At 42.0% G+C, this 11,707-nt stretch overlaps 1 protein-coding gene across 3 annotated transcripts in view; it reads left to right on the plus strand.

Moving 5' to 3' along the window:
* LOC147034610 (cAMP-dependent protein kinase type I-alpha regulatory subunit-like) overlaps positions 1-11,707 on the plus strand; it is a 230,587-nt gene that overhangs the window by 95,364 nt on the left and 123,516 nt on the right. The window lies entirely within an intron of this gene.

Here is an 11,707-nt window from a genome sequence, read left to right on the forward strand (position 1 = left end):
ATTATTCTGGGGGCATGTTGGGTTAATTTATTATTTGTTATTGTCTGTGATCCCAGCTGTGAGGCCTGGTTCTTATTTCCCCCCTTTTTTCCCTGTAATAAATCCCCATTTTGATGAGAATTTGTGTTGTGATCAGGAGCAGGCTCCATATCACTTCGTGAAGATTGGTTTATGAACCCATTAGACTGGCAGATTATTTCCACGCATAAACGTGAAGATCTTCGGGTTTTTTTTTTCTTTCCAATACCTGCCGGGTGGCATGATGGTCATTGGCGACATGCAACCGTAACAATATAAACTAGAACGGCACTCGGTAGAGCCCATACCTCCGTGAGACTGAACATTTTGCATTTTGTATCCTACTGATTGGCCAGATCTGCATTAGGACTTTAACCAAAATCAAATCGGCTTGTTGTTGTCACCTACCAAACTCATACAACAAGTTTTTCGACTGAATCTGTGCGCAACTTTTTGAGATATTCTGACATCACTTGTTTTTGACCCAATCTTTCAATGTTGACTAATCACTTAAAAAATTATAGGATCTGGATCCGGATCCGGATCTACATCAACATCAAATCGATTCATCCTTGACAAACACTCAAATTGTTACCAAGTGTCATCTGAATCCGTCCATAACTTTTTGAGATTTCCTGCTTCATAAACAAACAGACAAATGGGTGAAAACCTAACCTCCGTCCATCTTCGGTGGCAGAGGTAATAAGATATATGTTCATATGAACAAAAGTACTGCACTGTTAGATTGTATGCAAATGTGTACAAAATGTTTTCAAGATTTACACATTTCGAAATGCATGATTGTTTGCATTGCCATTTTTATATATTATATTATACTCCTCAGGTATGTTGGTTGGATAATGATAATTGTCTCCATATTGAAAAGAAGGTCACATTTTTATAATGTCAACAAAATAATTTTCCTGTATTTCTATCTACTGACATATCTTTTTGGATAGTATATTTTCAGCAACACTCACTGAGGTCTTCCAGGATAGCCGAGAAGTATGCGCACTCTCCTCTAAGCTGTATAACCTGGGTTAGAATCTCAACTTGGCTACCTTAGTGTTTCATAGGCAGGGCACTAGGCATCAATGTGAATGGTGTACATCATAAGGATGTTAGGCCAGAGGACCCATCTGCCAGCACTGGATGTTGGTGGATATTAAAGATCCCATTGTTTCATATGTGAAGAGTTGGTGAGGTATTGCCTGCACCATGAGCAAATTCCAAATTCCTTCCACCATCTGTCAAACGTCAGGCCTGGCCAGCCAGTTTGTGAAAGACTTGGGCCAACCAATAACGTTTCCCAGCCGACCGCACAAGATGGTGAGAATAATTGGGACCATGAAAGCTGGAAGAAGAAATCGTACTTGTAATAGTGCTATCTTTTCAGCCGCACTTTCACGAATTGCATAATGCAAAGTAAGCATTAATAGTTTACACTTTGAATAACTAAATTCTGACAAATTAATGTTGCTTCCTTATGCTACAAGGAAAACAATGTACTGATTGTTATCACATCCACAGAAATTTTGCTGCACAGTCATTAGAAAGTAACTACTTTATTTGCGGCTTGTAAACGAATCAACAACATTTTCCTTTACCAAAAAGTGAGTGACAAAAAATTTCAGCTTATGTGAAGTATCTTGCAGTCAGATGAACTATGACATGCAGCTTTATTGGGCAAATCCAGCACTTTGTTTCTTTTATTTCCATCCCAATAGACCATAATAAAACAGTATATGCTGCAAGATTATGACATAAAAGTCCCAGCTCTCATGTTTTGTCAGATATGTGCATCTGCACTGGACATTACAATGTCACAAGTGCCCAAATTAATTTGAAGTAGGACAGACATTTAAACATATTAAAAGTTTATTGAATTTGTAAGATGTTTTTATAAAAACATTTTGTATCTGAGGCTCATGGAACCTTTCATGGAGTTATGAATAATATATGTTTATCCCAGATGTATATCTCAAGGACTGCAGGATGGCTCACTAATAGCATGCTTGTACATGACCTGTTTCGTCTTGACGTCTATTCTTGATGGAGCTGCTGCTGCATGAATGCATGGTTTGTAATTATCAACAGTATTTCTCTTGTAAAGCATCTTGAGATCCATAATATAACTTTTGGAAAGTTTAACGTTATGCCTTGGCCACCTCAATGATTAACAAAGCCAGTTTCACAATTCCTTTTTCAGTTGAGAATGTTGCTTTTACTGAAAGATGGGGTATTCTTGAATATTTATCTCTGCCACCGAAGGTAAAGGAGGTTGTTTTCACCCCTTTCTGACTGTTTGGGTACAGGATGTCTCAAAAACTTGGGGATGGATTCAGACAAAACTTGGTGGACATGTTGTGTGTGCGACAAGGACGAATTGATTCAATTTTGGTGAAGATCTGATTCCAAATCTGGATATGAGAATTATTTAATTTTTAAAGTGATTCTTCACCGTTAAGAGATTAGGGCCAAAACCGTTGTATAGCATAATATTTTAAAAATGTATTGGGCCTGATATGTTCTCGTAGATCAGGCATTGCGTGGCAGAGGTTTGCGCTCCACCAAATGCCCTTCTAGTTTTACATATAGTCTCCTTTACCACCCAAAACTTTGATATATATGCTTTGTTGTGAGAAATTTCAGTCCTGAGTCATCACCAGATTTATTGTTACTACTACTACTGCTACTGCTGCTACTACTGCTACTACTACTACTACTGCTGCTGCTGCTACTACTACTACTACCACTACCACTACTGCTGCTACTACTACTACTACTACTACTACTACTACTGCTACTACTACTACTACTACTACTGCTGCTACTACTACTACTACTACCACTACCACTACTACTACTACTACACACACACACACACACACACACACACACACACACACACACACACACACACACACACACACACAAGTCTGCACCTCAAGTTGTTTGCCTTAGTTTTTGTTTTGCTTTGTTTATTCTCCCCTCTTGAAGAGAGAGGCTCAAGGAAGAGTAAAGTTAAATTAACAGTGGGGTAGCATGGAAGCAATTGGGCACAACTAGAGAGAGACAGACAGACAGAACACTCTGAAATCAGCAGATAAAAGGTTTTGGTCATAAAGATCATGGGTCAGCATGTGGGATGACATGATGCGGTGGTGCACTGCTTGCTTGAAACCCTGGAAGAAATAGTGGGAAAGAACAGCCTCTGGAAAGCAGTTCCACAGACTGGAGAAGCAAGGAATAAAAGAGTTGAGGTGTGGAGTCAGCCATCATTTTGGAAGTTGAAGCAGGGGAAGGTTAGTGAAATAATGCATCTTTGAGTTGCTGTGAAGGGTCAGAGCAGAGGACTGAGGGAGCAGAGGGAGGAATGTGGAGAAGAGGGGGGCAGAAAACCATGAGACCACTAACTTGCCTGCGCTAAGAAAGCAGCAAACCTTGTGCTTTGGCTTCATCACGGGAGATTCCAAAATGTTAAGAGCTTTACATTCCACAGAATCCAGGAGTGACAAATGTGACGCTTAGGCACCAGCCCACAGGGGAGAGCAATACTCCATTGAACTACAGACAAAGGCTATGCAGACTCTGAGTAGCTCTTATTTTTCCAACAAAAGACTTGGATTGATGGAGAATGCCCAGTCTGTGGCTGGCTTTAGAGGCCAGCTTTGCTATTTAGTTGGTTCAGGAGAGGTCATGACTGTTGGTGAGGTCTAGAAGTTCATGAGACTGAACCTATTCCAGTGGCTGAATATGGAAATAGACAAGTGGGTTAGTTTTACAATCGTTCTGGAGTGACAGAGTGAGACAGTGAGATTTTCCAGGATTGAAGGACATGTTCAATTTATCAGACCAGCATCCAATCAATTAGTGAGGATTGCTTTAGTAATTAGTGGTTTATTAATGGTTTCTTGTGAGCACTTATTACTCAACAGAGAGCAATGCAGCTGCAGTCTGCCTCGCAGTGAGATGGGGTGATGTAGGACATACTGTGGAGTCATCTGCAAAAAGGAAGAGAGGTTATTCAGGAGTAACCAACAGGTCATTTATATATATATATTAGGAACAAGACTGGGCCAAACACACTGCCCTGGGGATCTTCAGCTTCCACTACGAGGGGGAGTGGGGGTTTGGGGGTTCCATGGATAGCAACATGTTGACAATGTGGGTGGAGGAAGCCAGAAATCCAGGAATGAAGGCAATCTTGTATGCCACAGAAAAAGCTTTGCAAGCAAAGCAGGATGTCAGATTATGTCAACTGCCTAAAAAAAAAAAATATATATATATATATATGCACACACACACGCACACATACACACACGGAGGCAGATATAAAGACAGAGGGAGAGAGAGATAAAGACACACAGAGAGACAGAGGGATAATTTCTCACCTTTGACAAGACTCATTCAAGGTCAGAGGACGTGAGAGAATTTTTTCCCACCCAACAATAATGTCATTCAATTCTCTTCTGAACGACCGGATGTCTACAATTCCTTCTGAACGAAGGAAGTCATTCATTTTTAGCCATTCATCGTGTAATTCAAAGGCCTCCAGTTCTACATCAGTTATCAACAATGTTCTTATTGGGGACCACCTGTTAGGAAAAGACATACAATAATTATTGCTTGTATAGTGATTTAATTCTGTATAAAACAACAAATAATGAATGGGTTCAAGGATATCACCTCTCATCTTGTGAAAACGATTGATCTGCAAGTTCAGAGTTCTCTTCTAAATACTCCATTCTCTGAATAAGGCTCAAAATTCTCTGAATAAGGAGGAAGTTCGCTTTGGTAATAAATAGCCTCCTGTTGATGACGTAATGGGAGATTACATGACAATGGGTTTTTCAGGGTGTGTCAGGTCAGGTCAGGTATGGGAGCATGTGCCAGAACAGCGCGTCGCTGCGTCCACTTTCTGCCGGAACTCCAGGGGCCTATGTCTGGCCATCCCCCAGGCAGATGCCAGGCCCATCCCCATCTCCCTGAGATGCTGATCAACCTACTGCAACCATGAGGCACGTGGTCGGCCCACTGGCCTCCTCCACTCATGAGACTCCCTCGCTGAGAGAATCTGGTGAGCAGGATCAGCGTCAGGAAAATGAGCTACATGTCCATACACAGCCGCAACTGACGCTTGCGGACTATGCAGGTAACAAATCTCATCCGAGTCTCTCTCAGCAACCGCTCGTTGGACACAAAATCCGACCAGCGATAGCCAAGGATTCTCCGAAGAGACCTGGTACCAAAGGAATTGTCTCCATCTCAGATCCTTGGTCAGAGTCCAAGTCTCGCATCCATAGAGCAAGAGTGAAAGTACCAAAGACCTGAAGACTCAGACTTTCGTCCTCCTGCACAGGTACCGGCAGCGCCTCACCCCATGATCCAGTGAATCCATGACTCCCCAGGCCCGACCCAGACGTCTATTGACCTCTGACTCACAGCCAGCAGAGACATGAATATCACTGCCAAGGTAAGTGAATCTCTCCACGACCTCAACATCCTCACCACAAACAGACACAGACAGGACAGCAGCATCCAAGATGTCACCGAAAGCCTGGATCTTAGTTTTGACCCAAGAAACCCGTAATCCCAGCGGCTCCGACTCCTCATTCAGCACCTCGAGGGCCCCCAAAAGGATATTTAAAGTCTCCGCAAAGATGACTGCATCATCTGCAAAATCAAGGTCCGAGATCTTGACATTCCCAAACGATGCACCGCAGCTTGATCTCTCCAACATCCTCCCTAAAATCCAGTCCATACATGTGCTGAAAAGTGTGGGGGCCAGTACACACCCCTGACGAACTCCAGTAACAACTGGAAATAAGTCAGAGATGGTACCACCACACTTCACAGCACTCTCAGTACCAGAGTAGAGTTCAGACATCAGATCGATCAGTTTTGGTGGCACCCCACGAAGACCAAGAATCCTCCAGAGGGCATCCCGATTCACTGAATCGAACGCTTTACAGAGATCAACATCGGCTGCAAGCAGCCCCTGCCGAAACTCTCGTCTGCGTTCGGTGAGGACACGAAGTGCAAGGATACGGTCAATCGTTGACCTCTTTGGTGTAAAGCCTGACTGCTCTGGACGCTGGTGCTCAAGCAGATGGTGGCGAACCCTATCAAGAATTATCCGAGCAAAGACCTTGCCCGGCACTGAGAGCAGCGTCACCCCTCGGTAGTTGTTGCAGTCTTGGCGATCACCCTTCCCTTTCCAGAGAGGAACAACAAGGCCCCTCTTCCAATCAGTTGGGATGATGCCTGTGTTCCAGGCAGAGCACAAAACTGCATGCAACTACACGAGTGCAGGGTGTGTCCCACATAGGAAATGACCGGAATTTTTTTGGCTCGGTTCGGGCCAGGCAGCTTCGCTGACTCCAGACTGACTCATTTTAACACGAAAATGAAACAGCTTGCTTTGAATGATTTTGAGAAAACTTGCGTTTAAAAGCTGTTTTTGCTTGCTTTTAGCTAAACTTTGTTGTGTTAGTGTTCTGATGATTTAAGATATAACCATGAGAGACATGGCACAGAATACTTCGTCATTTTCACAGCACGACTGTGCTCTTAAAGACACTTCCCCATTTTGTTATAAATGAATGTTATAAGAAAATTAAGTTATTCCCTAAAGTAGAACATGGGCAAATATTTGTTCGTTCGCTCTTTGAGGGGAATGAAAATATAAAAGGACTGTGATTATGTTGGGGGGAAGAAGTGCTTTAATCAGTAAGTCTCAATCGTTCATCGTCTCAATTTTTCATTTGCTTGTATGGGAGGGGGAGGAAATCAGTTTCAATTTTACATTTGCTTTTATGGGAGGGAGGGGGATAGGTGGGGAGAAAATGAGTCCTATTTTACATTTGCTTGTATGAGAGGGAAGGGGATAGGTGGGGAGAAAATGAGTCTCCTATTTTGGACTTTTGGGGCTTGAGTCAGAAAGTTTTTTTTTTCCCTTTTTCCCCATTCATTTGAATGGGCATCCCAGAAACCCCATTTATCATCTACTAACCTCCACAATTTTCAGCACTTGTAGTTTGACGTCTCTCGTTAACATGTAATCATGCCAGGTGCTGGAAATGATCATCAAGAATAGGCCAATGTTCCTGCTATTAGATGTTTTGGAGCTTGCTACATGATCGGCCAAGGTTCCTGCAGATGACTCGACAGTGTGTCCTCCATAGCACCATCCCACCGTGAGCCAGACTGCAGCTGCATCACTCTGTTGAATAATAAGTGCTAACAGGCTGTTCCTGCTAATGTCGCAACCTCTTCAACATCTGTGGACCAATTTTTGTCCTTGAGGAATCTAACTGCAATATTTTACGCTCATGGACAGGTTACTCATATTGAAGCATAGGTGAGTGTAATGGCAAGCATTTATACTTCCATCTATAAGGGTATTTCAAGGTTGATGTGCACGTTTTTGTTCTCCAAAATTTAAATAGCACAGAGAAGTTGATTAAAAACTTCCCCTCTTTCTCAAGCTATTCCCCTGCGACATGTACACACTTATCCCACTGTTGTAGTAGCACCTTGACGCCATCTGCATGTAACCCTTGAAGATGGGTACACAGCCATTTCTGAACATGTGCTTTGACATCATCATTTTCGTAAACCTGATGCCATCCAGATGTTCTTTGAGTGGTCAAAAGAGATAACTTTGACAAAGGGTATTGTCATGTCTCGTCCTTGAAGCGACATTGCAATTGAACCGGTGAATGATGTAGAATTTGAGGGCTCATTTATGTTCCCCTTTGAAGAAATGAATTGCATGGTTTTCGAGATGGCATGCGAACCCCATTCTCATGCTTGCTGAGTGATAGGTCATCCGATGGAGGATTGCATCAGTTGTGTGGAAGGATGTAGGGGAAACTGAGGTTGAGGAGAAGGAGTGTATTGGCACACCCTTTCTGGCAGCTTCATTCATTTGTGCTGCTCTTTTGCATCATTACTGGGAGTGCAGCTGTGTTGCTGCTGAACAGCCCCACGTAGGTTTTGCAAGAATTTGCCAGGGTGCCGGCAATAAACTGCCTACTCTTCATCGAAAGATACCTTGGGATCTTTTACATCTGCCAACTAATGCTAGCAGACAAGACAGCCAGTTGCTTAACAATTTTGAGAGATTTTCTGAGTGAATTCAAAATGATTATGCTCATCCATATCGATATCAGTGATGTCTGATTCTCGAGAAAATTATGCTGTAAGCATTCTGATTGATGCTCATGCTTGTGGGTCTTTGCCAATCAACTTTCCCTGAGGCTACTCTCGAATATTGAGAGCGTCTTGGATGGAGCTCCATTATCCACGGCTGAACTAACTAGTGCTCTCCATCGTTTGGCATTCGATGAGTCTCCTGGTATGTATGACCTTTCTTTCAAACTGTACAGCAAAGTATCGGTAACTCGACCCAATTTTCTACGCATAGCCTAGGAAATGTGCAAAGAAGGTCAGAATGCCACTGTCTTGGAATAAGAGCAATTTTTACTTTGATTCCCAAAGCTGGTGACTTGAGAGACGTAAAGAAATATTGTCCATTATTCTTTGTATTGATCATAAGATAATATTGCATAAACTTTGTCTTATTATCTTCCGATGCGTTGTGTACCATATTTAGTACATCCTGACCAGTGATATTCCATTCCTGGAAGAACAATACTCGGTTATTTTATTTTGGTCAAAATTTTGAACATCCTATGCAGATGTGTCTCAGCTTACATTTAGTATTCTTTCTTTGGACCAAGAGAAGGCCTCTGACTGTGTCAGCCCTGAGTTCCTTTTCAAGTCCTTGCTTTGGGATTGGGTGGAGATTTTCAGTCATGCTGTGAATGTTTTACAAGTCAGGATAAGGCCTCATTAATGTCAATGGTTACTTGTTAGCACCATTTCCCTTGAAGACAGTAATTAGGCAGTGTCTCCTGTTCTATCAGCTTTATTCCTTCTGTGTGGAGTCTGCCTTTGTTGCTGCATTTATTCTTTGAGACTGTGAGACATCCAACAATATCTTTATCCAATCCAACCACTGCAGTGGTACCTATTAGGCTTGTTATTTATTTAGTTGGTTAATTGAATTGCCGTACCCAAGGCAGATTCCATATATATATATATATATATATATATATATATATATATATATATATATATATATATATATATATTCTCAAAATTCTGGAAGTAGCACATTTTCTTAATTTTGTAGGGAAGTTTTTGAAGGCTTGGAGTGTTATTGACATGAGTAGCGCATGCATCCCCAGCATGCACTGTGAGAACCTTTTCGTAAAGGCACTATTTTTCGATCCTTTTTTGGATGCTGCAATACTGGCTTCTGTTTCAATATGAGAATACCCACTTTATACAAGTAATCGCTGATTGAGAAAGTCTGGTGTTGGCTTAACGGTTAAGGTGGCTGGCTTGAGATCTTACGGTCTTGATTTCAAGTCCCTGTCATGCTGTTGAAATAACACCATGCGGGTTAACTCAGCCTGTCATCCTTCCGAGGTCGGCAAAATGAGTACCAGATTACTGGAAACAGGGGCACTGCATCAGCGGCACAGCTACCACAGGCTGCATACGAAACAACAACTGAAAGAGAGGAAGCTCTGTTGGATCGAGGAAAGAAATGGTTATTTTAACATAAAAATATTCCACTATGATGGGGGCTGTGATCAATTCGAGTGTTTTCCACGGTGTTATATGAAGTGAGAAACTTGTCGCTTCATGATTATCTGACTTGTCTGTAAAAATCATACGAGGAATTACAAGCATGCACAGGCTGACCCCTACACCGTTATGGCATGTATGGCGAAGTCACGAGGCTGTGGTCTCTCCTGGGTTCTTTGTGAGGTTGAAGTATCCTTCTATTGACTAGCTTGGAGGGTTATCTATTCTCAAGATATTCACTTACTCCACATTCATACCTTCTTTCATCAATTGGGTGCTTCCTGGCATGAGGTCCAATTTTGCCTCCTCTGCCTATTATTCCACAATGGGAATATTATTTCTCCCCCGTTGGGGAGCAATAATGTATGTGCAGGGTGGCACTGTGTGTCTGAAGATGTTTTTTCTACATGCTTGTGTCAATTTGAAGTTCACAAGTACAACACTGGATTGGGGAGTAGTCACAGGATTGTGGAGTTTTGAGACATATATGATGCACTCCCATATTTCCCTCCTCAAGGTTTTTTTTTGAAATTGTCATTTCTGTTACTTATTCATCCTGTTCTTTTATCAGTGTTTCTCACTGTCTCTCTTTTAGTGCCTTCTCTAACAAATGCTCCTTGTGTCTCCTGCAGTACAGATTTCCTCCAACTTGCACTGGATACATTATGTCCTTGAGTCGCAGTAGATAAACGTTTTTCTACCTGCATGAGGTTCTTTGTTCTTTCAGCACAAACCTTGGTAGCCATTATCGCTGTAATATAAGCATCACTACTGTTGTTACTATGAGGCATAGTCTAAATCCTGCCTGTGTTCCACAAAAGCATTTTCTGTTGGTGTTGTATTGGTTTTAATAAATATTTTTACCTCCACCACCAAAGGTGAAGGAGGTTAAGTTTTCACCCCTTTCTCTTTCTGTCTGTCTATTTGTTTGCTTGTGTACAGCATATATCAAAAAGTTGTGGACGGATCTTGATGAAATTTTGTGTACAGGTTCAGTGTGTGACAAGGACGAACTGATTATGTTTTAGTGAAGATCCAGATTCGGATCTGACGACTACAATGTCTTCAGTGATTCTTCACCAATGAGAGAGGGCTCAAAAATGATATGTAGCACGATATCTCAAAAAGTTGTGGACGGATTTGGATGAAACTTGGTGGACAGGTTGAGTGTGTGACAATGACAAATTGATTCGATATTGTTGAAGATCCAGATACGAGAATTTTTGAATTGATTCTTCACCATTGAGAGATGGGGGCCAAAAACAATATTTAGCATGGTGTTTCAGAAAGTTGTGGATGGGTTATGACAAACTGAAACCTTTGTGGGGTGAGTTGGGTAGGTGACAAGAACAAACTGATTAGATTTTGGTTCAGATCTGGATGCAGATCCGGCCTATCGCTGGGACACAAAACCTAAAATGTTCAGCCTTGATGGAGGGATGCGCTCTACTGAGTGCCGTTCTCGTTCAAAATGTCACACATATTCACGTTTGTAATAAAGCACATGGTGCTTTACCAGGTTGGGCGAAATCTGCATTTTCCTGTGGGAGGAGAAGGTTAATTTCAAGTTTGGGTGTGCTGCTGTTATTTTGTATGCAGCCCTTGGCTTCTGGTTGCATAATTTTCTGGTTGTGCGGCTGTGCCACTGATGCAGTGCCCGTTAACATTAAGCTGGTGCTCATTTTGCCGACCTCGGAAGGATGACAGGCTGAGTCAACCCATCTGGTGTTATTTAATGGCACGACAGGGGCTCAAACTCTTCACCTTAGATCTCTTCACCCTTAGATCTCAAGCCAGCCACCTTAACTGTTAAGCTAACACTAGGCTTTTGGCGTGCTGTGATAATACTGTTCAGTAAAATGGTTTATTGAAGTTCATCATTACAACAGTGGCTATTCAGGAGAGCTAATCGATGGTGATTCGGTTCACCTTTTAGCAATCCTGCAGGGTCGCATCGTATGGCTTGATGTTCCTGCAAAATAATAAGTGAAATTAAATGAAATATTCAACAATGATATATTGCCAT

This window comes from Eptatretus burgeri, chromosome 1, assembly GCF_056783735.1.
Source record: "Eptatretus burgeri isolate ZD-2024b chromosome 1, Ebu_testis_v1, whole genome shotgun sequence".
Taxonomy (NCBI): domain Eukaryota; kingdom Metazoa; phylum Chordata; class Myxini; order Myxiniformes; family Myxinidae; genus Eptatretus; species Eptatretus burgeri.